This window comes from Mustela nivalis, assembly GCF_964662115.1.
Source record: "Mustela nivalis genome assembly, chromosome: 5".
Lineage (NCBI taxonomy): Eukaryota > Metazoa > Chordata > Mammalia > Carnivora > Mustelidae > Mustela > Mustela nivalis.
In genome coordinates this window covers 97,540,116-97,567,829 of record NC_139024.1, presented here as the reverse complement: position 1 = coordinate 97,567,829, position 27,714 = coordinate 97,540,116, and the positions used below count along the sequence as shown (strand labels likewise).

The following is a 27,714-nucleotide window of genomic DNA, read 5'->3' as shown; positions in this document are numbered from 1 at the left end:
GCAGAGGTTCACCACTTCTGCGGAAGTGTGGTTTCTGAACATCATGTGGGAGAACGTGAAGTCTAATTCTTCTACTCTAAACTTGTCAGTAGATAACCAACTAGCCCCCTCCTATTTACCCTTGGCCTGAACTTTGCTTTGGTCTGGCCATTTTAGCCCTGTGTACAGGTATTAGAAAGCCATGATAAACACTCCCCCCAATTTTTAAAAGGGATTGTCATCTCTAAAACTTACCTGCAAGCTGTATCCTCCATAATATTTGACAAGTGAATGAATGAATGAGTCTGTAATATCTGATGAATGAATGAATGAATGAGGGCATGCATGAACAAGGTATCTTTTTGTTCCCACACCACTGAGAAATCCATCAAGATCTCACTCAGCAGCGTTAGTGTTCAGGTTCCTTCTCAGGCAGGACTACCAAAGCCCCATCATGTATTTCAGCAATTCATGGCACGGAGCATCATAAACAGCCTGAATAAGGAAGCATAAAGTAGATCAGGCAGCAGAGAAGGCCTTCTAGCCACATACAACAGGAAAGCTGAGTGGGGTGTGGGCTTCTAGCCACAGACACCAGGAAAACTGAGTGAAAGCTACAAGACCTAGACTGAGAGTTTGTTTTGAAGCCTTAACTTAAATTATTTATTTATTTTTTTAAAAGAGTTTATTTATTTGACAGACAGAGATCACAAGTAGGTAGAGAGGCAGGCAGAGAGAGAGAGGGAAGCAGGCTCCCCGCTGAGCATAGAGCCCAATTTGGGGCTCGATCCCAGAATCGAGATCATGACCTGAGCAGGAGGCAGAGGCTTAACCCACTGAGCCACCCGGGTGCCCCCATTATCTAAATTCTTATGTTGAAGCCCTAACCTCTCCTGTGATGACTTGATATTTGAATGCGGGGCCTTTGAGAAGTAAGTAGGTATAGATGAGATCATTACCACTGGGTCTCCATGATGAGAGGAGTGTCCTTTTAAGAAGAGGAAAAGAGCTCTTGCTCTGTTGCCCTCCCCTCCGTCCCCTCCACCCTCCTCTGCCATGGGAAGACACAGGAAGGCAGCCATCTGTAAACCAGGAAAGTGGCCCTCACCAAGAACTGAATCTATTGGCACCTTGATCTTGAACTTCCTAGTCTCCAGAAATGTGAGAAATACCCTTCTGTTGTTTAAGCCACCTAGCCTGTGGCATTTTGTTATGGCAACGGGAGCATATTAAGACATAAGGCCATTTCCCTTTTATTTAAACTGTCTCCTAGATGCAGGAATCTAGATGTTAGAGAAATGGCAACAAACCAGTACTGGGGCAATAAAGAGCTCCCATAAAGAATGTGGGCCCAGCTCTGCTTCTTGGGCAAGTCACAGCCTGTCTCCTCATCTGTACAATGGGGCTCATCATAGTTCCTATCTCACAGGATTGTCCTGAGAATTAAATGAAGTTAACACACACTTCCCCGACACTAACAAGTGCTCGATCAACAGTTATTATTTTTACAACGCTGAAGCCAGACTCATGCTCTAGTTGTAATTCTTTCTTGTAGGGTCTGCTAATCAGAAGAAGCAGAAAGATGTGGTGGACCGAGCCGTGTAGCAGTCATCAGAAACCCCTGTTTGAGTCCCTGTTTTTGACACTGTCTCATTGTGACTTTGACAAATGCCTTACCCTCACCAACCCCAAGTTCCCGTCATCTGTAAAAAAAAATTAAGCCGCTGCCTTCAGCTCAGGTCATGATCTCAGGGTCCTGGGATCGAGTCCCGCATCGGGCTCTCTGCTCGGCAGGGAGCCTGCTTCCCTCTCTCTCTCTCTCTGCCTGCCTCTCCGTCTACTTGTGATTTCTCTCTGTCAAATAAATAAATAAATAAAATCTTTAAAAAAAAAAATTTTTTTTTTTAAATCAGTATGATGATATCTGTTCTCTAGGCCTCCAGAGGATGACTGCAAGTTGTATTTGACGAGGAAAATAAAAGCACTTCGAAATCTGTCCAGCAGATGCTCAAAGGAATGTGGAAAGAGGTGAATTTGTCGATATTAATTAAATACCTCTAAAGCTCTAAAACAATGTTTTTCAAACTCTTTGACTGCAATGCATTAAAAGAAATGCATTTTATTGCAAACCAGGCACACAGTGATCACTAAAACAAAAACTTAGCAAAATAATTCTTATGTTACTTTGTTTACAAAGTAATCAGTCTCCCTCCATTCCTTCCTTCCTTCCTTCCCCCTTCCTTTCTCCTTTCTTCCTTCCTTCCTTTTAATGCAGATCATTAATTTCACAAGGCATGGTCCTAAATTTCAATTCTCACTAGGCATCAGAGTAATTTTAAAAATCTGATGCCTACACCCTACCCATTAAAATTCGGAAGCAGGGGTGCCTGGGTGGCTCAGTTTGGGCGTCTGCCTTCAGCTCAGGTCATGATCCCAGGGTCCTGGGATGGAGCCCTGCATGGGGCTCCCTGCTTGGAGGGAAGCCTGCTTCTCCCTCTCACACTTCCCCTGCTTGTGTTCCCTCTCTCACCATGTCAATCTCTGTCAAATAAATAATCTTAAAAAAAATTCTGAATCAATGGTTTTGTGGTGGCGCTGAGGCATCAGCATTCTTAAGAGTGCCCCAGTTCCTAGTTCACAGCTAAAAAAAAAAAAACCCCACTGTGATATTTACATCCTGGTCTGCTAAACACTCTCTGCCCCCAGAATGGCTGCCCCACCCCCACCATGCTGAAATTCTGTGGCTTACCCTGAGTGGATTACTCACTCAGTGGCTCCAGTGCAAAAAAAGGTAAACAGAGAAAGACAGGAAGATCCAAGCAGAGCCTGGGTTTTATGGGAGGTCTCCTATCTTCTCCCAGATGGTTGGTAACCCCATGCAGAGTAAAAAACTGAAGTGGATCTGGACCTTTCTTTAAAAAGTAAAGGGATCCCTAAAGAAGTTGCTGGAGTAGGAGGAGCTAAGAAAAAGAAAAAGGGAAACTGCCAGACCTTGCTCATAGCCTGTTAATACAGCAGAGAAAGCTCTGACCCTGACACAGACATGGGCCTGAGGAGATCCTGGAGATTAGCTCAGCTGGAAGGAGCTTCCCAGCCTGGCTATCTCCTTCCCAGTTTAGCCTAGATGAGATGGCCTAGATGAAACCGTAAGGGCCTCCACCCACACAGCTCATGATTCCTCTACACCAGAGGAGTGTGGGGGGATTGACTGTTCTGTTCACCTGGCTGGAGTCATCTTCAGCCCATACTTGGCTACCTAGCAGAACCAGGGCAGAGCCTGGGCCAGAATGCAGAAGGAACCCTGGGGGCCCGAGGTGTCTCTGCCCTACCCAGTCACTGCCCTACTCTCAGACACAGATGGATGGGATCAGGGCCTGGATTGGTTCTGTCTACAATGAGTTAAATGACCAAAGCTGTCCGTTTGAAGCCTAGTCCTGGATTTACTAACCAGACATAATACTAAAAGTTATAAGTTACCGAGCACCTTCTGTGCACTAAGCACTTTCTATACTTATCTCATTTAATTCCACAATATCTCTTCAGGCACTAGTTATATAAAATCTCAGGTTTAAGGAAATTACCCAGGGACATGCCAGGATGATGCCCACTCCAGATCCCATGCTCCAGTCCAGAGTTTCTCAGAACTACTGACATTTCAGTTGGTCATTCTTTGTTTTGGGAGCTGTCCTTGGCATTACATTATGCTTAGGAGCATCTCTGGCCTCTGCCCATTACATGCCTTAACATCCCTCTCCTCTCCAGCTGTGATAATAAAAAATGTTTCCAGACATTATCGGATGTGGGGAGCAGAGGAGGGGATCACTACTCTAGTCTAAACCATCACCAGGCTGTCTTGTTTCCTGGTACTTTATAGGTACATTAACAATTACTTAGAAGAGAGAGTTGGAACCAAACACTACTATGGAGGTGAAAATCAGAATATGCTAGGAAAGTCCTGTATAACCATAATACCACCTTATGCTATAGTTATATATCACAACTCACTTAGTATTTTTATAGGCATTATCTCCTTTCACGGCATATGACTGCATAGCAGGAGCTCATTCCAAGAGCTAATCGACCTCAAAAATATGAACACTATTAAGAGATCCATATATTTAGTCTTCTCCAAGAAATTGAGGGAAAATAACAGGTAGTGAAATCCACACGACTCCTTAGTCCCATAAGCCATAAGAAGAAAAAACTTTTGCCACTACATAGTCCTAAGGGAGCACCTTATGTGAACTCTTGTGGAGGACAAGTCTGCTTCTACCTCTGTCTCCTGCACACACCTGCCTAAAACAGAGAACTCACTAAACATTTTACCAAACATCTATTTCACAGCAACCCCTAGCTATTTGATTGATTAAAACTAAGGTAAAATTCTTTTTGCACATTTTACATCTCCCTAATTTGTATTACAACAAAAATCATAGAATCGGAAAAAAAGTTAATGTCAATATTTATGAAAGAGCCGAGAGCTTAGTGCCAAGTTATTCTTCATTTAACAAAGCAGATCGAAATTCGAGTTTAAGTAAAACAAACGTGCACCAGAATCATCCTTTTCAGTACGTGCCAAGAGAACGGTAGCTATTATTTTAGAATAGTATTTGACTGATCAAGGAAAAAAATTATAGGAGTTTTAAAGTTTTTTCCTTTAGATTTTCATCAAACTGTTATACCTAATATACAATAAAAATAAGAATGTTCATTAAAAAAAAAAACTAAATTCAAAATAAAACAGCTAGCAATAGTTGCTTTTTAAGGTCACTTCAAAAATTCCTGAGAAGCTAGGAGAGTAAAAACAAAATGTTCCCATTCACGTATTCATTTGCAAAGCTCAGCAGAGGAAATATCATTATCTTGGAAATAGTAAATTCATACATGGCTTCAAAGGTATTTTATTTATTTTTTTTTAATAGATTTTATTTATTTATTTGACAGACAGAGATCACAAGTAGGCAGTGAGGCAGGCAGAGAGGAGGAAGCAGGCTCCCTGCTGAGCAGAGAGCCCGATGTGGGGCTCAATCCCAGGACCCTGGGATCATGACCTGAGCCAAAGGCAGAGGCTTTAACCCACTGAGCCACCCAGGTACCCCTTCAAAGGTATTTTAATATAAAACTATTAATAAACAGGGACACCTGGATGGCTCAGTCATTATGCATTTGCCTTAGGCTCAGGTCATGATCCCAGGGTTCTGGGATTCAGTCCCATCCATATCCGGCTTCCTGCTCAGTGGGAAGCCTACTTCTCCCTCTCCTACTCCCCCAGCTTGTATGCCCTCTCTCGCTGTGTCTCTGTCAAATAAATAAATAAAATCCCCCCCCCCGAAAAAATACTATCAATAAACAGTATTAATAACAAAAATAGCTAGACTCTTTGGAGCACTTGTGTCAGACACTGGATTCAGTGTTTTACATGCAGAAATCTCATCGCAGCCTCGTGGGGGGCACGCTCATTAGCATCTTCATTTTAAGGTAAGAAAACTGAGTCTGAAAGAGATGAAATCACTTGCCCAAGATCACAGCTAGATCAAGATCCAAGCTCTGGGTGTATGAAGCTCATGTTATATAACCTTAAAAAAAATTGGTAATTTAGGGGAAAAAATGGAAAAAGGATATGTTAATTTTTCACACTGTATGCCATGGAATCCCAAAACTGAAACACGTTTGCAGAACTCACTCTCTTCCCCTTCCTTCTATAGAGATCTTTCACATAAAAACTCAAGTACCAGGCATTAACTATATGTAGGGTAGGTGATTTCCTGGGTACCTTTTTTTGGTGAGAAAACAAATCTTTCTGTTTGTTTTGTCTTCTATAAAAATGCACAGTGATGGAATCTGCCTGGGAAACAGTACCTTTTTTTTTTTTTTTTTTTTTTAAAGATTTATTTATTTGACAGAGAGAAATCACAAGTAGACAGAGAGGCAGCCAGAGAGAGAGAGAGAGGGAAGCAAGCTCCCTGCCGAGCAGAGAGCTCGATGCGGGACCCGATCCCAGGACCCTGAGATCATGACCTGAGCCGAAGGCAGCGGCTTAATCCACTGAGCCACCCAGGCGCCCCTGGGAAACAGTACCTTGAAAGAGAGAAGAAAGGCTTATTTTCTCCAGCCCAGTAGGCCATGAGGTATAACAACAGATGATGGAACCAACTTTTTTACATGCACAGGAGAGCACATTCACCCAAATAAGGGCTGTACTTCAAAGCAATTACTTTCCAGTCCTAAACACATTTGCATATCTGTACTTGATGCCCCTCTTAAAACTGCCAGTCCTTCAAGAGGACTTTCATTACTTTAATGGGCATACTTCCTATTACAACCTCAATTCCTCACCTCAAAAACCAGAGTTGATCCCACTTGGTATTTGGCTGTTTCCCAACTGAGGGAGGTTTGCCATCACAGAGGCAATTCAATAAATGTGTTACAAACTCTGAAGGTAACTCCAAGGCAGGAGCTCCAAAATTATGCTCAGCAATGACAGCATCACTAAAATCAGTCCACAGCGTGCCAAGATGAGTCTTCTGAAGGGGAGAAATACTCATTTGAATGTATAAATACAGACATATTTATTTTAACATTTGGATAAAGAATTGAAAGAATCAGCTAGCTGTGGCTAAGTAAATAAATATGCTGTGCAATAATGATAATGCAGATTTTGGTGCAAAGTTCTGACCACCCCCTTAATGAAACAAAAGCACGTCCTGAAATGATACTTGCAAAATGAATAAATCTGTTTTCGTTAATTTGCAATAATTATTGAAGAGATTTCCTTTTCATGAAGGAAAAAAAAAAAAAGAGGCCCAAAATAAGCTAGATGCCAAAATAGTTCTTGGTCCTCCCAGGAAGCTTAAATCTCAGTGTGTGTGTCAGAATACCGACCTATATCTACAGCAGAGAAGGAAAGGAGTGGGGATCATCTCTCTTCCCCTGCTCTTCAAAGCCCAGGAAACTTCCAGGGGAGAAATCCACTCAGTAGGATTCCTGGAACCCCGGGTAGTCCTAAATTAACTTATATGGAATAATTAAACTAATTACCATACAAAATTAACCATATGGATAAGTTAATATACAATGTCATATTATTTAACTAGTTGAAGGGAGCTGGATACCCAAAATAAACAATAGGGGCAAAAACAAAAAACAAACAAAAAAACAGAAAATGAACTGGTCATTTGTTTATCTTTAGACATGCATTTGGCTACTCATTCACTGAGGCACGAAGCAAACTAGTGTCCTGCCAGGGACCTGGTCAAGGGTGTAGCAGCAGAGGGGTGGGTACCGGCTGTGAATATCTTAAGAGAGTAGTCAAAGGCCGTCCACCTTCCATGCAGGCAACTTCCTATTAACTTCAGTAAAGGAAGTCCATACCAACACAAACCAAAACTGTACACTAGTTCTCCTGTTTACTCGGCTGTGGAATGCAGTGCCTTTGTGGGTGGTGTGTGTCCGTGTGAGCGTGCGTGCACGCCCCTCCTCTTGCTGATTTTCCTCCAGTTTTTACTCAGAAACAGCTCCTCACTGTATAGGAGAGTGGGGAGCAAGTAACACAAGTGGGTCTAAGAATTAAATACACCTTTATTATGAGTTGTGTCTAAGGTACACACACAGGTAGAGCTTCTCCGCACATTTGCAATCTCACTCTTTTTACTCTTTTAAGCCCAGACTGTTCTCAATAGGTCCCGGGGCAAAATCACTTCTAACCCAGCTTAGAAATAGGCGAAGCATTAAAAACCCCGTCCGGGCCCGCGGATCTGCCCCCGTCGGTCTGTGCTCCAGGGCCCACAGATGCACTGGAAGCTGCGGTGCCCTCGCTGCCTTCAGGTCCCCGCGCCGGTCAGCGAGGTGCGCCCCTCCCTAGGTCCCTCCCGCCCCCGGTCTGTGGTGGCCTGGTCTTGCTCTCCGGAAAGCATGCCCTCTCGAGGTTTCCATGACCCCATTCCAAGGAGAGTGTGCGTCCCCTAGGCCAAGACGTTCCGCGAGTCCCTGCTCCCTCACCCCTGACCCCAGCCCCCCCCCCGGGTCCCCCGCCGCGGCGTTCCATCCCTCGACTCCCTATGCCGCACAACGTATCCCCCCGGCTTGCCGCACAACTCCGTTTCCCGCGCCCCCTCCAGGAGAGGCCCCCTCCATCCTTCCCCCAAAAAGGCACAAGCCTCGCCAACCCCCGACCCTTTCCCGGGCTCCCCTCCCGCCCCGCCCGCCTCTGGCTTCTTCCCCTTCACACTCCGCTCCCGCCTTCAGTTCCCCTCCGCCCTGCGGAGGGCGCCCCAGGAATGCCGACAGGACACCCTCGTTCCGGCAGCGAACCTCTCCAACGTTGCGGTCCTGACCCCTCAGTCCTCCAGGCTCGGGCTCCGGGAGTCCCCAACGTCTGAATCCTGACCTGCCGCCTGACTCTCAGGGCTCGAGCTCTGCGACTCCCCAACACTGGAGCACTGACCCTGGTCCACGGCCTCGGGTTCCTCAACATCCCGATTCTGGGCACCCTCGGAGCTCGGGGTCTGGGGCTCCCCAAGCCCTCTGTGCTGACATACCCCCCGACACCCGCGCTCGAGCCCCGGGGCTCCCCAACGGCGCGGTCCGGACCTCCCCTCCCCCCGCTCGCCCGCCGGCTAGGAGCCCCCGACTCACCGGCAGGGGCGGCGGCTGAGCCTGCGAGACAACCCAACCCAGCCTGGCCGCACTCCGGCTCGGGTCCCCAGCTACCAGCTTTCCGCAGGCGGCTGTGACTGCGGCGGGCACTGCACAGGGGAGCGGCCCGGGGGAGGGGACCGCCGGGGGGCGGGCACCGCCCGGCTCCGCCCCTTCCCGGCCGGAGGCGGGATGCGCAGACCCGCGCGCCCACCGCGCCCGCGGTGCCGCCTCACCGAGGAAGTTGAGTGACACCTCTTCCTTCCACCCGGGTCAGACCCACGCAGCCCCCTTTCAGCCGGGAAAGCCCGAGGGCTGGAGAGAGAGAGACACGTTCATTACTGTCCTGTCTGTTCGAAGAACCCACTGCAGGGGGCCGTTTCCGAGGTTTCTTTGCTTTTTGTTTTTTCGACGTGTTTCTGGAGGAGGGGAACGGCGGCAACAACAGCAAACTTCATCTTTGATCTCAGGACCGACTCAAATTCTGGCCTCCGAACCACACGCATCTGCACATTCTGGGTCGTTTTGCCTGTGAGATCCTACTTTAACACACCAAGGAGGGCCCTTGCAGACACATTTTCACGCCCCTGAAACGCACCCGGGAAGTGCTCTCCTGTGACTTACGCACCACACAAACACACCTCTTACACTGACATGCGAGGGACCCATGTCTCTACCCCTAAATCCTCAATCCACAGCGGGCTAGCCAGTGTGCAGTATCAATGATCTAGATACAAGGGGACAGGGCAGGAGAGGAAATGCCACATCTGGTCCCAGACTTGCTCTCTTTGCCCACAATGTCTGTATTTTACCAGGACAAAAATATACTTAAGATGTAGGGGCATCAATTAACAAATCAGATTGGCTTTGCTATGAAAAAGCCTTCTCCGTTATCTGGGAAAAAAAGAAAAACCGATCAGATCCTGAGAAGATGGCCTGAATCAATTCTCCTGGAGGAAGAATGTTTGATTCAACTCATTACTTTTCTGAGACACTGGGGCCTTGCTCTGGTTTGTTGAAACCTGACACTTTGCCCTTAGACCACCCTGCTCCAGTGACATGTTTAACACCACCTCACACTCGTGCTGTTGTTTTCACTTTTCAAAACATTTTAAAATCCATTATTGTCTTTATCTTCAACGAAACAGCATGAAGCAAAGATAGTAGGTTCTCCAACAAGGTCATTTGAACTTCATAAATGAAGACTTTTAGATCCAGCAGTCCAACGGACAGGTTTAAAGCTGAATCAGGACTAGGAAAGAGTAAGGTAACCTGTCTTCAGGGCCGCTGATATTCCCACAGAATCACAGGTCCAGCACACACAGTTACTGGTGGAAATGTCACAGAAGACCCTTGGCAGATTTGCCCTCTCCATCTCTGTTTCACCCCCAAAGATGTCAGGGAATTCTCCCATACTCACAAAAAAACAAGCCCTCAATATTAATAGGCATTTATTTTTTGGCCAGAGATCATAAATTACAGCAGAACTGATTGACAGGGGATTAAAAAGTCTCCTTTTTTCCTCTCTCTGCCACTCTAGAAAGAAAATTACAGGTTAGCAAATATGAAGGCCCAACCACAGTTCAATCCAGCTGAAGGGGGCTGTCAGACCTGAGGAGTCTGTGAAATGGATGTTAATTATGTTTGCAGCTTTTCTTCTCCCCGGAGAGTCCCTCCACCTGGAGCGAGGAGAGGGTTCTGCAGTCTTAAATAAAAACCAACAAGTTCTTTAAGATTTTCTCTGTGTCGCCGTAAGAAAATGGTAAGTGGGGACCCCTGGGTGGGTAAGTGGTTAACTGTCTGATCCCAGCCAGAGTCCTGGGATTGAGTCCCTTGTCAGGGTTCTTGCTTGGGCGGGCGGCTGGGGGGGAGGGGTGTACGACACAGGACTGAGCTCGCTCGCACTCTCTCTCTCTGGCAAGTAAATAAATAAAATATTTAAAAAAAAAAAAAAAGGAAAAGGAAATGGTAAATGTTCCTTTCCTATGAGACTTTATCTAGGGAACGGGTATGAAAGTGCAGCCTCAAGTGTAAGGGGTGTCAGGCATTTTTATCTGGGGGCAGAGGATTCTGTTTTACAAGTGGTGCGTCCAGGCCACGAGATAAAGAGAGCTGGTTTCTCATTTGTCTCATGTTTTTTTCTCTAAAGTATGGTAAATGTTACCACCTTAACCTTTTGAAAACACTTTTAATTGTGGTAAACATAATAAAAAAATTTGCCACCTTAACTATTTTTTAAATGTACAGTTCAGTAGTGCTAAGTACATCCACATTCTTCATGACTTTTAAAACTACTTAGATCTCATGCTACCTTCTTCCATTTTTTTACTTGGAGGTAATGGCCCACTTCAGTTTGGGTGGTACAAGTGACATTTTGGTAATTCTGGAAAAAAGATCCCTAAAGTAACCTTACTATTTTTGAATTAATAATAAAAGCCTCCTGGATCTTTCGCAAGGATAGTAGGAAGGCCTTTAGTATATAGAAAGTCACGGCCAACCTCCCTCCGTGTAATACTTTCATCTGACAACAACATTTTGACTTGTGGTTTTCCCAAAAGCTGGAAACAGGCAAGGTCTGGGATAGTACAGAATTTCCTTCAAAAGGAATATTAAACTGCTAACCCGATCAACATTCTATCAACACATTCCCTGTCCAGACTGCCCTTGAGAGCCACAGACACAGCCAATATGCAGCATAATTAAAAAATAAATATGCAAGATTAAGGAGCTATTTTTGTCCCAAACTCTAACAAAATAATTTGGTCCATTTTATGTTGTATACATACCACAATGACACTGTTTTTCTATTGCTTTCATAATGTGTTTACATAGCATTGTTTTTTCAAGAAGCTCAAAGTGCATGTGATGACATTGTATTCCTAAACTTCATGTATTTTATGAGAAGTAGGAAGTGGATAGGAACTGTTAGCCTTACAGTGACACAGAGAAATTGAAGTGTGCTGTAGTTAAACCATCTGCTGGACATCTCTACTGGTTTATACTGGTCTATCCCAAAAGACCTACTCCTGAAAACTCATACAACAAAGAGTGTTGGTTAAAAATCCAAGTTAGGGGCACCTGGGTAGCTCAGTCATTAAGCGTCTGCCTTTGCTCAGGTCATGATCCCAGGGTCCTAGGATCGAGCCCCATATCCAACCCCACATCGGGCTCCCTGCTCAGCGGGAAGCCTGCTTCTCCCTCTTCCACTCCCCCTGCTTATGCTCCCTCTTTTGCCGTCTCTCTCTCTCTGACAAATAAATAAATAAAATACTTAAAAATAAATAAATAAATACCACTAATTATTTTTGTTTTCTTTTTACATCTCATGGGCAAACTGAGGGTGGTGAGTTTTTTCACTGTCTTGGCAGAGAAAAGGAGAAGCACCTTGCATTATGGACCATTACCCCATACCCTCCACAAAAATTAACTCAAAATGGATTAATATTTGAATAAGACCAGAAACCATAAAAGTACTAAAAGAAAACATAGGCAGTAAGCTCCCTAACATGGCTCTTGGCCATGTTTTTTGGATCTGACTTCAAAGGCAATGGCAACAAAAGCAAAAATAGTCCAATGGGACTACATCAAACTAAAAAGCTTCTGCAAAGCAAAGGAAACCATCAACAAAATAAAAAATCTGCCTATTGAATGGGAAAAGATATTTGCAAATGATATATCCAATAAGGGGTTAATATCCAAACAACATAGAAAACTCATACAACTCATTAACAATAGTAATATCCAAATCCCAGATAATCCAATTTAAAAATGGGATTTAAAATGAGAAGATCTGAATAGGCATTTTTCCAGAGAATAGGCCATGTAGATGGCCAACAGGCACATGAAAAGATTCACTAATCGTCGGGGAAATGCAAATTCAAATTTGCAATGAGATACCATGTCCCATCTGTCAGAATAGCTATTATCAAAAAGACAAGAAGTAAGAAGTATTGGCAAGGAAGTACAGAAAAGGAAATGCTTGTATGCTGTTAGTGGGAATGCAAATTGGTGCAGCCAATATGGAAAACAGTACAGAGGTTCCTCAGAAAACAAAAAATATGATCACCCTATGGTCCAGCAATTCCACTGCTGGGTATTTCTCCAAAGAAAATGAAAACACTAATTAGGAAAAACACATGCACTCCTACATTCATTGCAGTGTTATTCACATAGCCAAGATATAGAAATAACCAAAGTGTCCATCAATAAATGATTGTACAAAGAAGATGTGGCATACACACACACACACATGCGCGTGCGCGCTAGCACTCCCATACACACAATGACATACTATTTAGCCATAAAAAAGAATGAAATCTTGCCATTTGTAAAAACATGGATGGATCCTGAGGGAATTATGCTAAGTGAGATAAGTCAGGCAGAGAAAGTATGATTTCATGTATATATGGAATCTAGAAAACAAAACAAATGAACAAACAAAAACAAGCAGAAACTCATAGGTGCAGAGAACAGATTGGTGGTTGCTAAAGGGGAGGGGGCTTGGAAGGGAGCCAAGAGGTGCAAATTTCCAATCATAAAATAAATAAGTCATGGGGATGCAATTTAGAGCTTGGTGACTACGGTCAATAATATTGTGATGCATATTATGTAATATTATATGGTGACAGAAGAAACTAGACTCATTGTGGTGATAAGTTTGCAATCTACAAATAGCAAATCATTATTTGAACACCTGAAACTAATATAGTGTTATACTTTAATTAAAAAAAATTAATTATACTTTAATTTAAAAAAAAGTTTGGGCTTGAAAATCAGGCCATCTTGAATCTGAGTCTTATTACCATCACTTAGAGCCTTTGGTACTGTACTTCAGGCTCCTTATCTGTAAAATGGAAATAATAATTATACCTGCTTCATATATATATAGCTAGGATTAAGTGAAATAACACACATTAAGCACTCAGCATTGTGCTTTTCACATAATGAGGGCTTGATAAAGGTAAGTAAAAAAGCAAGGGCTTCCTGTAAATGGTTGCTTATAGGATCTTTGTTCTAATACTTTCTACTTGAAGAGAAGATATAATTATTCCAGTGGACTGCATAGGAGTAATCTGGAGAAAGTTGAATATCTGTTTTTTTTTTTTAAAGATCTTATTTATTTATTTGATGGAGAGAGAGAGAGATCACAAGTATGCAGAGAGGCAGGTAGAGGTGTGGTGGCAGGGAAGGGGGGGGGAAGCAGGCTCCCTGCCAAGCAGAGAGACAGATGCAGGGCTCCATCCCAGGACCCTGGGATCCTGACCTAAGCCGAAGGCAGAGGCTTAACCCAATGAGCCACCCAGGTGCCCCGAATATCTGTATTTTTAACTGTTAAGTCAAATCTATCCATTCCTTAACATTCCTTCCTCACACAGACATCCACACTTAGTTCTTTCTCTCCCTCTTTTTCTCTCTCTTCCTCCCTTCCTCCTTCCCTCTTTCTCCTCTACTCCCTCCCTCTCTCCCTTCCTTCCTTGTAGGCACCACATCCAGTATGGAGCCCAACACAGGGTTGAACTCACGACCCTGAGATCAACACTGGAGCTGAGATCAAGAGTAGGAAGCTTAAGCAACTGAGCCATCCAGGCACCCCCACACTCAGCTTTTCTATTTTCTAAACTGGCAGCTAGCCAAGTGGGGAAATGACGATGATACTAATTTCACACATAGGCTTCTAATAAAAAATAAAAATAAATAAAAAATAAAAATAAAAATAATGGTATTCTTGTATTGTGTGTCTACGTTTCTTATTTAATAGTGAAATGGTAGAGGTTCATTAATTTAATTTCATCTGGAGTGGTTTACTCCATTTTCCCCCTATTTTATTTTATTTTATTTTTTTAAAGATTTTATTTATTTATTTGACAGAGAGAGATCACAAGTAGGCAGAGAGGCAGGCAGAGAGAGAGAGGGGAGGAAGCAGGCTCCCCGCTGAGCAGAGAGCCCGATGCGGGACTCGATACCAGGACCCTGAGATCATGACCTGAGCCGAAGGCAGCAGCTTAACCCACTGAGCCACCCAGGCGCCCCCCCCTCCATTTTATTTCTTAATGATAACAGTTAACTAACAATTCAGGAAGCAAACCAATTAACACATGTAGATGCGAGAGACAAAATGCAGCAATTGCTCCTGGGCATGTGTTAGGTTGTGTGGCCCTGCATTTGACCTCCCACTCTTTTGCAACTCGTGTCAGATGGAAGAGCTTCAGTGGGAAACTCTAAGGATGAATGATAAAATGGGCAACCTGTTACCCTTTATATAATCAATAAAACAGTATAAATTCCTACATTCCAAGGATGTTCGAAGTATTAAGTGTTAATTTTAACATTTGTTCTAAACAAGCCTTAAATTTAGAAAATATGGTTTATAATTGGGTCATGATAATTGAATGGCAAATAGAAGTGTGGCTATTAAAATATGAGGTTTTTACTTATTCTTTTTTTTTTAAGATTTTTTAAATTAATTTATTTATTTTTAATTATTTATTTATTTTTAAATATACACTTCTTCATGCTGGACCTTCCTTGACATGTTGACTTCTAGCCCTTGTGGTACTCCAGCAGCTATGATCAACAGGAAGGGATTTTCTTTTTTTAAAGATTGTATTTATTTATTTGACACACAGAAAGAGATCACAAGTAGGCAGAGAGGCAGGCAGAGAGAGGGAGGGATGCAGGCTCCCCGCTGAGCAGAAAGCGGATGTGGCCCTAATCCCAGGACCCTGGGATCATGACCTGAACCGAAGGCAGAGGCTTTAATCCACTAAGCCACCCCCATTCGCCCCTTACTTATTCTTTAGAAGAATGAAAAGCCTCAGAGTAAATAAGGTGGTTGCCCCCATCTTGAAAGGTCCTAACAATTAAGTTTCTTCCCTTCATTTTGCTCCTGATTCTTAGTCATTACATCCTGCGGGAGGGTGGTGGAGGGCAAGCCCTGACTCTGGGGAAAATCAGAGGAATTGAACTTTTAAGACTGAGGTCAAAAATTTGGGGAAGTAAACACTTTTTAGTCTGCCCAACTTCAATTCAATCTGGACTGTATTCTAAAGGGAGATTTAGGCTAACAGACACATTAAAAAATGTTCATCATCATTAGCCATCAGGGAAATTCGAATCAAAACCACATTGAGATACCACCTCACACCCGTTAGAATGGCCAAAATCAACAAGACAGTAAACAACGTGTGTTGGAGAGAATGTGGAGAAAGGGGAACCCTCTTACACCGTTGGTGGGAATTCAAGTTGGTGCAGCCACTTTGGAAAACAGTGCGGAGATTCCTTAAGAAATTAGAAATAGAGCGGGGCACCTGGGTGGCTCAGTGGGTTAAGCCTCTGCCTTCGGCTTGGGTCATGATCTCAGGGTCCTGGGATTGAGCCCCACATCAGGCTCTTTGCTCAAGTAGGGAGCCTACTTCCCCCTTTCTCTCTGCCTGCCCTTCTGCCTACTTGTGATCTCTCTCTCTCTCTCTCTATCAAATAAATAAATAAAATCTTTAAAAAGAAAAGATTAAAAATAGAGCTACATTATGACCCTGCAATTACACTACTGGATATTTACCCCAAAGATACAGATGTAGTGAAAAGAGGGGTCATATGTACCCCAATGTTCATAGCAGCAATGGCCACAATTGGCCAAACTGTGGAAAGAACCAAGATGCCCTTCAACGGACGAATGGATAAAGAAGATGTGGTCCATATACACCATGGAGTATTATGCCTCCATCAGAAAGGATGAATACCCAACTTTTGTATCAACATGGACGGGACTGGAGGAGATTATGCTGAATGAAATAAGTCAAGCAGAGAGAGTCAATTATCATACGGTTTCACTTACTTGTGGAGCATGCAGGACATTAGGAGAAGGAAAGGATAAATAAATTGGGGGAAATCAGAGGAGGAGACGAAGCATGAGAGACTGTGGACTCTGAGAAACAAACTGAGCGGAGTGGGAGGTTGGGTGAGCCTGGTGGTGGGTATCAAGGAGGGCACATATTGCATGGAGCACTGGGTGTAGTGCATGAACAATGAATCTTAGAACACTGTTATGAGCTTCTGAGCTCAAAGCAACAACAAACAAGAAGAAAAAAAAAGGACAAATTGATATAAATGATTTTTGGATTCTAAAAATAAAAAATAAAGGGAGATTTAGGAGGGACGTTTCTCAGCTTTAGGACTGCAGAAAAAGAGCAATGTGAAGTCACCCAGGATGGAAAACTGAGGCTTGAAACTCTGGCTTTCGCCATGCCCCCATGGGGTGCTGCAGAGGGAAGTATACAACCCCTTTTAGTTCATTCCTGTCTATCATCTATCATCTAAGTCAGGTTCTTGAGCAAAGACACAGACTATCCTCTGTTAAACAGTGGTGGGGTAGGGCCAGAATCCCCTACAGTGGTAGAATGTTCCATCCATTTCCTTTTAGTTGATGTCTGTCTAAAAGAGACTTATCTTGGCTCTCAGTTCTTTTAAAGAGCCTGGAAAGATGAAAATGGCAATTCTGGCCAACATGACTTACAATTGCATTATTCATGCTTGATTCTGGCCTGGTTTCAGGGTTTTAATGATTTTTAAAAGAAAAAAAAATTAATGCAACAACTGACCAGTTTAAGCCAGCTCACGTTCACCGAGTCTGTTGTTACTGCTTAGTGAGAAGCCAGGGAGCCAGAACTGGCCCATCCAAGTAGCCATCTGGAGATCTGGAGATCTAGGGCTATACTCAAGGAGAGTATGGGGGAGAAGAGGGAAGATCTAGGACTACCCCAGTCCAGACTACAGGAGTAGAATAGACAAATTGAAGTCTTCTCCAGTTCACATATATACCTCTCTGAATGAGTCCAGTGACCTGAATGTTGTGCCAGATTTAAAGTTTTAAGTTTGGTCAAAAGTGACCTTTGGCCTAATGAGATAAAGCTTCTTGAACTGACCTCTCTTATGTCATTACATCATTTTGTAATTCCCTCAGCTCCATTAGACTGTAGGCTCCTAGGCAGCAAGGTTTGTGGCAGCCGTTCATTACCACACACATATGACCTAGCACATAGTATGTGCTGGAAAAAATATCACCAAATAAGTGAACAAATAATGTGAATGCTCTGCATATTTGGAGTCCAGTGAGCCCAGGAGTCCATGATTAGCCACTCCAGAACCTTAGAGGATGGTAGAATGATCTAGAAATGGAACAGAAAAGACTATGCCCCTGGGGTGGAAACAATGAGGACAAGAAAAAGCAACTGAGAAGAAGCATGTTTTTCCATTTGGGAGAGGGGAAGAGAGAATAAAAAAGAATGAGCAAGGGTAATTCTGGGTCCCTAGGAGGACATGCTACAGAAATAGACCACTCACTCCAATTTTTTTTTTTTTTTTAAGTCAAACTGAATTGAACTGAAAAGTAAACTGAGTTGCGGAATTCATCCTGAAGAGTTCAAACTAAAGTAAAATTCTTGGGGTGCCTGGCTGGCTCGGTCAGTAGAGCATGTAATTCTTGATCTTGAGGTTATGAGTTTGAGACCCACATTAGGCAGAGATTACTTAAAAATAAATACCTTAAAAAAAAAACAAAAAACAACTAGGGTCACCTGGGTGGCTCAGTGGGTTAAAGTCTCTGCTTTTGGCTCAGGTCATGATTCCAGGGTCCTGGGATTGAGCCCCACATCAGCCCCACATGGGGCTCTCTGCTCGGCAGGGAGCCTGCTCCCCCGCCCCCGCAACTCTCTCTCTGCCTGCCTCTGCCTACTTATGATCTCTCTCTCTCTGTCAAATAAATAAATTTAAAAACAAACAAACAAACAAAAAACTAAAGTAAATTTCTCTCCCTCCTTTATTCTCCCTCTCAGTTAAATTTCTCTGGTTACTCTTCCCACTAGATCATGATTCTCCAGCCCTGAAGACACCCAGGGAGGAATCTGGAAGCCACACTAGACATAGAGATCCAACTTTATTGGGGTTTTCTCCCTAAAAGTTCCTGAGAGCCTCCAAGAATAATCTAACGGCCTGGGTATTTTGACCAGAATCTTAGAACCCTGGAGATGCCAATGGGGAGTTTCAACAGGAAGCTCACAGGGCAAATAGTCTTTGGAGTAAAATATGATGACTGAGTCCTGACCAAATTAACAAGGGTCCATACATGAGATGGAATACTGTATTGTCATCAAAAATTGTGCCGACCACGTACGTGGCATAGAGAAACTTGCAGTCTGCAGTACTACAGTTTAGTAAAACACCAGATTATGCAGTGTGATCCAATTTTTTTTAAAATTATGGGGGTACCTGGTGGCTCAGAGGGTTAAGCCTCTGCCTTTGGCTCAGGTCATGATTCCAGGTCCTGGGATGGAGCCCCACATTGGGCTCTCTCCTTGGCGGGGAGCCTGCTTCTCCATCTCTCTCTCCGCCTACTTGTGATCTCTGTGTGTGTGTGTGTCAAATAAACAAATACAATCTTAAAAAAAAAAGACCTATATGGGGGGTACTTGGCTGTCTCAATTGGTGGAGAGTGTGACTCTTGATCTTAGGGTTGTGAGTTTGAGCCCCTCATTGGGTGTAGCGATTACTTAAAACTAAAATCTGGAAACAAAAAAAGGAGAGAGAGAGAGAGAGATCTATGCACCAAAGGGAAAAAAAAAATAAAGAAAGAAAAGAAAAAGAAAGTTGTACACTCATATTGGTTATTTCTAGATGATGATATTCCAGGAGAACTTAATTTTTTAAAATAATTTTCAACATTTTTCAAAAAATCCTTAATAAAATAAACGCATAAACAAATGACTGTTGTTCATTGTTTTGCACCTAAATATAATTCTAATGGACTATAATTAATTGTAGATTTCTATAGGACAAAAATACAATGAAGTTAATTACAGCAATTGTGATGTGTCAGTGCTTCTGAGCTCATAACAACAACAAACAAGTATCTTTATTCTCTTTTTAAAATAGATGTTAAAAGAGGTAACTAGCTCAAGGCAACCATAAACAGTGTCAGAGTCACTCCATCATCAGTGGTACGGGGAAGCAGGTGGCAGGGAGGTCAAAATCAGCATGCTTAGATTCCAAGAACCTGAGGTTCTTGGAGGGGACACTGAGTGCAATAGGCAATGTGCTCCTCTTAACGGCCACTAATGGGCATGACTGGCTCCTTCAGTCAGCTCCTTTGAATCTAAATGGTTTCCCTTCCTGCCATGTTCCTCTTTAATGGTGCATTTGACATCTCTTCTTCCCTCTATTAAATTGGGGCTAGAAGAGAACTGTGCTGGCTGATCCAATTTTATTGAGATTGGGCCCAGTAAACTTTGCAGCAAGATGAGGATGGGCTGCTTTAAGTCTCTCTCTCTTCTCTTCCTCTTAAGAAAAATCCAATTAGGGGCGCCTGGGTAGCTCAGTGGGTTAAAGCCTCTGTCTTTAGCTCAGGTCATGATCCCAGGGTTCTGGGAGCTCAGGTCATGATCCCAGGGTCCTGGGATCGAGCCCCACATCCCCACATCAGGCTCTCTGCTCAGCAGGGAGCCTACTTCCTTCCTCCTCTCTCTGCCTGTTTCTCTGCCTACCTGTGATCTCTGTCTGTCAAATAAATAAATAAAATATTTTTTAAAAAATCCAATTAGCCCTGATATCTCTACATGTTTGACAAGGGGGTCAGCAAATCGTTGAGGTGAGGTAAGGAGGGAAATACCTTACTTGGAGCTGTGAGGGCACTATATAAGATTTGGTCTGGAGACAAAGGGACCTGTGTCTATTATTCTATTATTAACTTTTTCATCTATTCAGAAAACATTTTTTCTGACCACCTAGGTGCTAAGAGCATCCTGCTAAGACCTGAGGATAAAGAGGTCCACTTGAAGCGATCCCTACCCTCCCATCCAGTGGAGAAGACATTTATACAAATAATTATGATACTCTCTGGCAAGGGCTGTAAGAGACAGGTACTGGATGTTTTTCCCTGTATGGAAAAACAGGGGAGGAGCCTCACCGAGCTCCTTTGTCACCTGGCTTATTGTGTTGAGAGGGTCAGGAAAAGCTCAAGGGAAGTCATGCAGGATGAGAACTAAGGAGCAGATGGGAGAAGAGAGAAGCATTCTGGCCTGAGGGAAGAGCAGGTACAGAAGCTGAGAGGCACAGCAACAGCAGCGCACTAGCAGGGCATGACAAGGGCCAGTGCATAGGGCATGCGTGGATGTAAGTCCTGCTTACGGCCCTTGACAAGGAACGAAGAGACGTAATCAATCACGCAGGCACGTGCGATATTAAAGAAGGCCACTCCCCATTCCCTGTTTCCTCCAGCCTCTGGCAACTACAAATTATCTTTCTGCTCCCATGGATTTGCTTATTCTGGATATTTTATGTAAACGGAGTCATCTAATATACGGCTTTCATGTCTGGCTTCTTCAATTAGCATGGGGTTTTCAAGGTTCCTCTATGCTGTAGCAGGCATCTGCACTTCATTCAGAAGGCTGGTGTTTCATCTTTAGCAAAGTTTCTGCATTCCCATTTTTTACTTCTAAGGCTCTCTTGGACCTTTAGAATACATCCCTCAAAGTCGAGAAGGTGGGTCCCTTCATTCATCTATAGAATTTGCTGACAGGAGCCATGAAAATCATCCTCAGCTACTCCCTGAAGGCGTCCCTGACTTCTTCAGCCCACAAGGATGTCTTCTTTTTCTGAACCCCAGGGCATACACTGTAGGCACCATGCAATTAAATGCCTGGTTCTATACATTTCCCCTGCCTTCCTTCTCAAATCAGAGTGAAAGCTTCCTTCTCAAATCAGAGAGGGTAGGGAGTGTCCTGTGCTATATTTTTCTTCTATTGTTTGCAACACTGAACACAACATCCTACAGAATTATTCCTACTATCACATAGGAACCAAAATGACACTTAAATTCTCTCTCTAATCGCGAAAACGTTTCCAGGGACGCTATTCATTTAAAAAATGGATTTGACTATTTTTTTTCCTAGACTCTGTGATAGACTGCTTCTGGATAATTGCCTAGTTCATGATTATTTCCCATTTTCTAGAAACTGGTCCTCTTCTATCCCTATTCCAGGCTGATATCCAGCTAGAATGCCCTTATCCAGCTGTATTGGTTCTTCATGGCTGGTGTTCATTCTCAGTGGTTGGTGCTCATCCCATAGCAACTGTTAAATATTTTCTTTACCACTCCTGTGCTGTCATTTACACTGTAGCCACAACAGTATTCAGCAGGGTTGTTTGTTTGTTTGTTTTCCAATATGACTATGCTGCGCTGGTCACAGCTAGATGGTCCAGGAAAAGGCACTTGACCCAGGCTTTGACAATTAGTCCCCTTTCATGAAGCATTTGGATTTGGTTCATCCTTAATCTATGTGATGTTTTGAACAACAGGAAAGTAAATTCAGGAGATCTACTGGCAGCACGCACACTGGAAAACTAGACAAAGCCAGTTGGAGCAAATAGGAGAAATAAGACAGTGAGGGAGTCCTTCCTACTGAGAGAAGCCTGCAAGAGATGGAACAAGAGTCTTAAGGCCATCCAAACCCTTGGCTGGCTCTTTCTGTACCCTTAAATTCCATTAAAAGCTTATGTATCTTTATGTGTTGACTTAATTTATTAAGGTACCAAAATTCTTGTTTTTTAAAAATTTAAAAAAAATTTTTTTAAGATTTTTATTTATTTATTTGACAGAGATCACAAGTAGGCAGAGAGGCAGGCGGGGCGGGGGGCAGGGGGAAAGCAGGCTCCCTACTCAGCAGAGAGCCTGACGTGGGGTATGATCCCAGGACCCTGAGATCATGACCTGAGCTGAAGGCAGAGGCTTAACCCACTGAGCCACCCAGGTGCCCCTAAAATTCTTGTTTTTGAGGAAAAGAACCAGAAAGGAGAAGAACTACTTTTTAAAAAATCTCCCCCCCCCCCATTTCCTCAACTTCCAACGCTTTCTACCCAAGCTGATGTTGAACTGGTATGCACCTTTGTGGCTTTGGTGGGTTTTAAATATTCTGTGTATCATCTTGCTTCTCAAATCCTCATTCCTTCCCTCTCAGACATCCTACCCTGCATGTTCCTGCCAGCACAATGGGAAGAAGGATCAGAATCAGGTTTTGTTTGAGTCAAAGGAAATACACTGATGTGCCATTCCTTGAGCATTAGAGTTTCCAACAAGTATCTCTTTTTAGCTTTAGCTAGCACCAGTGAGTTTCTGTTATTGATAACCAAAAGAGTTCTAATTGAGAATGCTTTTATTTATTTTTTTTAATTTTTAAAAAGCGCCTGGGTGGCTCAGTTGGTTAAGCATCTTCCTTCTGCTCAGGTCATGATCCCGGGGTCCTGGGATCGAGCCCCACATTCAGATCCCTGCTCAGCAGGGAGCCTGCTTCTCCTTCTCCCTCTGTTGCTCCCCCTGCTTGTACACTCTCTCACTCTCTGTCAAATCTTACGAAAAATATTTATTTATTTTAGAGAAAATGAGAGAGAGAGAGAGGGCCCACACACTCATGCACAAGGAATGGGGAGCGGAGAATCCTCAGGGAGGTTGCCCCCTGAGCGCAGAGAGAGCCATCGCAGGGCTTGATCCCACGACCCTGAGATCATGACCTGAGCTGATAACAAGAGTGGACTGTTTAATTGACTGAGCCACCCAGGCGCCCCAGTTGAGAAGGTTTTCAATGTAAACATTAACATTTTTTAAAAAATGGAGTTAGACTTTAGAAATCCCGCTGTCATTTGACAGATGAGCAAACAGATCCAGAAAGCCAGAGAGCTTGTCTGGCATCACACAGATGTGTGAGATTGGAGACTGTAGATCTCCTTGTATTCACTCTGGTTATCTTCCCCTTCAACACTCCCTCTCCTTCCCTGCCTCACACCTCTGGCATCGTGCAAATATGGAAGATGCTTGCATCATTGGGCAGCAGAAGAAATTAATCAGTGCTTGTTTGACTTGCCCTTATAACTATCACTGATAAGGAGCCTACAGCTGCGTTTTAGGGGGTGTGGGCCACTTTGAATCTATCAACAATTCTTGTTGCACTGCAGGAAGATCTTGGCTATGGCTGACAAGCAGGAACTGATCCACACTGTATGGTGGTTTAATTCAGTAATTACCAAATAAAGACAGCACTGAACTGCCTCACACACATTAAGAGGATTTTCTGCTCTTTGCTTTGCTACTGCCACGCTCTTTGACCACACCCCCACCCACTCCCACCTGATGGTACCACCATAGCATAGCACACTGTCTTCTCTTTTGGACTGCCACTTCCATTTTCTGCAGTCTCTGTCCTAGTCTACACTAGGCAAAGGAAAGTGAGAAAACCTAGAATATCTCACGTCATCAAGGATGTCCTGTATCACTGGTTATGAAATTGTTCTTTGATTGGCCAAGTCCCAGCCGGGCTGCAGGTAGCATGTGTGCTGCTTGGCACAGCAAAATGCCGTATGTCTAGCCAGATGCTTTGAGCGAGCCAGGGGGAAACATGATCACAGTCTGTAGACACTCTGCACGTCTGCCGCGGCAGAATACCTCTCACATTAGGGCATAAAACACCCAGCTGGATGGACTCAAGAGGTTTAGTCCCTGCTCCCACGGTAACAATCCTGTGTTTTGATCCCACTTTGGTCACTATTTTCAGTGCAGCTGCAGATACATCACTTAAATCTTCTCCATTTCTGTTTGTTTATGCAAATGAGCACACCACTGACTTACTTCTGAGTCTCTGTTATTTGGAATCTCATGGCTTTGTCCATGCTATTTTTGTTGCTGTTGTTGTTGTTAAATATTCTCTCATTTGTTGCCAAAATAATCATTTGTAGCCAAATAACCAATGTCGACCCCAGGCTGTAAATTTTTTTTTTTTTTTTTAAGATTTCATTTATTTATTTGACGGAGAGATACAAAAGAGAGCACAAGCAGACAGAGCAGCAAGCAGAGGGAGGAGGAGAAGCAGGCTCTCCACTAAGCTGGGAGCCCAATGGGGGGCTTGATCCCAGGACCCTGGAATCATGACCTGAGCTGAAAGCAGATGCTTAACCAACTGAGCCACCCAGGCACCCTTACCCAGGGTTGTAATTTTCTTGAAGGCGAATACTGTCAATGGTTTTGTATATTGCTGGGAGAGCAGCATTTACAAATCCATTAAAACCTTGAATATAAGTACTCCATAATGATACTTCCATTCAATTTAGCAGCAATGTAATGACTGTCTTCTGTAGTGGATATCTGTTTCTGCCAGTGTCTTTTCCTTTGGGAACTCACCCTCCCTCACATGACAGTGCTGACAATTACATGGCCCACCTTTCCCTGGCCTATTGGTCAAGAATGGACCCAGGGTGGCCGATCAGAGTTTCCTAAACCTTGGCAATAGGCATGAATATGTAACTCAAACTGGACCATTTGGTGTTTTCTCTGGGACTAGCAAGAGTCATTAGTAAAGAGACACACATCTGCTTAGTGACGACCATTCAAACCCAGTGCTTGTGAGACTCTGTCTGAGAATGAAATCATAGACCTACTGCTGTCCTATGCAGCTTAAAGAAAACCTAATAGACTTGACTCTGGAAAACTTCTGTTAGTAAAAAGATAGGCATGTTCCCTTTTATCTTCTTCCCTTCTGAATTGAATGCATATGTCATGGCTGGAGCTGAAGCAGCCATCTTGAGACCATGAGGGAAAGGCAAAGAGAATCACAAAAATTTCAATCCTGACATCTTCGAATCCCCCAGAAAATAATGAGCAATTACCTTACTCTGGCCAAGCATTGGCAAACTACAGCATTGTTTGTGTACCTCAGGGGCACTGCCCAAGAAGGCTAGCATGGTAGGCCGAGGAGACCAAGCCTTGGCATCCTCCTCTCCCCCGTACTTCTCCTCTCTGCTCTTGGTACTTGGTTCCCTGGCCAACAGGCAGCTATGCATCACCAGTGTCTAGTGTCCAGCTGACCACCACCAAGATATTAGGGACTCCACTGTTGGCAACAGATGGGCACTGAGTGATGGGCTTTTAGTCTAGAGATTGGTGACCATGTGAGTCCCCTTGTCTCTGGCCAGCTGTCCAAGTTGATATGTTGGGCTCACAGGAGTATAAGATGCACAGGACCCTGGATGTCACTAGGGCAGAATTAAATTAACCAATAAGGTAGCCATTCCTACTTCCCCCCTGACCAGGCCCTTCCACTTAAGTCAGTAGTCTCTCTTTCCCAAGAATGTCTGCAGCAAAAGGCAAAAGCTTGCCCACCACCCACATGGCCCACACCAAACAAATGGGGCAGGGCAAGAATTTTCTCTCCTGTTATAGAAGGGCCTACATAATATCTTTAATTTTACTTTTTTAATTTAAAAAGGCTAAATGTTTACTATTTACTCTTTGGTCCACAAAGTCTAAAATATTTATTATTAATATTATGGAAAAAGTTTGCCAACTTTTCTGTAATATTAATAGTTTATTTTCTATTGCTCTAGGCAATACCTATTATAGCAGAGAGAGAAAAAAAAATCTCTTAGTCAAGTGTCTTGTGATTTTTAGCCAAAGGTATGTCTAATTTATTTTAATAAGTAGGACTTTACTAGACAAAGATATTCTAAGTAGAGCATTTTGGGCACAAATGATAGCCTAAGCAAGGTTAGAGAAATAGGAGCTCATAAGCCATGTGTAAGGAAAGCAAGACCTCTAGTGTTGCTCAAGAACAAGGTTAGTAGTAAGGCAAAGGAATTGAAGACATCTTTTAAAATTGTGTCAGCCCTTTAGTGGATCATGACATCAATTTGTGGACTGCGACCAGCATTTGTTTAATTTGGTTTTGTTTTTTACATAAGTGTTCCTAGCAACTTTATTCATAAATAGCTTTATTCATAATAGCTAAAAACTGGGAAAAAAACAAATGTCCTTCACCAGGGAATGGTTAAATAAACTGTCATATATCTATATTATGGAGTACCACTCGGCAATAAAACAGAATGACTCATCGAAGTAGACAATAGCTCAAATGGACCCCAAGGCAATTATGTTAACTTTAAAAATGCAATCTCAAAACGTTAAACACTAAATGGTTCAATTTATATGACATTATTGAAACGACAAAATTATAGAGATGGAGGACAGATTTGTAGGTGCCAAGGGTTAGGGCATGGGTGGGGGGAGCAAGAGCTGGCTGTGGCTATCAAAGGGTAGCACGAGGATTTCCCATGATGGAAATCTTGACTATGGTGGTGGACACATGAATCTACACTTGTGATAAACTCTGTAGAACTAAATGCACACACAAGCAAACAGGTGCACACAAAACTGGTTAAATTTGAACACGTGGGTGGATTACATTCATGTCAATATCCTCATTGTGATGTCACACTCTATTTATGCAAGATATTATCATTGGGGGAAACTGGATAAAGAGTATATGAGATTCCTCTGTGGTATTTCTTACAATTGATATGACTCTACTAATATCTCAAAGTAACAAGTGAAAAAAGTACATGGAAAAGAAATGGGAGCTTTAGCTTGGCAGGGTCTATGAGAAAACAGGACAAGATATTGAGGAAGGATGGAAGAATGTGTTCATAACAGAAGCTGGGAGTTCTGAGAATCTGGATACGTGGCAAGCCAGCTCATTTCAATGGAACTTGTTGTATCAACACTATTGCAAGCTTCATTCCTATTCACTTAACTCTATTTCAAGTCTTTGGGGACCTGTTATATTTCAGGCAACTTGATAGAACATTTTCTACTGGCTTCCCTTGAATTGAATGATAAAATGAGCTCTTCTTGGGAAAACTTTTAACATACAAGTACATTGATATATATTGAATATGCTACTTACTTTATTCTTGCTAACATATGTAAAAGACAAAAAAAGGAAACTTTTCTAAAAATATTCACCTGCATAACTAAACAAGTGATACTTGTAATTAAAGACAAAAGGGATACCCCATTATGATCATGTTTCTCAAGGTAAGTTATGTTCTCTTAACATTTTTGCATCAATTGAATATAAAAGTTTAATACTGCCATAAATCAGTCATAAAAAGTAATCCAGTATTGGGTCCTTTCGTTCTTGAAGAAAATAAAGTTTTCATGTTTTTCTACCTTAAAATATCTAAAATACTGTCTGCAAGGGAGTTCTTAATTATGGTCTATATAATGGCTTT

General features: G+C 43.0%; 1 protein-coding gene across 3 annotated transcripts in view; it reads right to left on the bottom strand.

Annotated features, from left to right (window-relative positions):
* PAQR8 (progestin and adipoQ receptor family member 8) overlaps positions 1-8,790 on the bottom strand; it is a 43,222-nt gene extending 34,432 nt beyond the window's left edge. The window contains exon 1 of one of the 3 annotated variants that reach the window (XM_082729361.1): positions 8,614-8,790. The gene's annotated coding sequence lies outside the window, so the exon portion shown is untranslated. The remainder of the gene's footprint in view (positions 1-8,613) is intronic. The other 2 variants (XM_082729359.1, XM_082729360.1) reach the window with 2 other exon arrangements.
* Between the last annotated feature and the right edge of the window lie 18,924 nt (positions 8,791-27,714).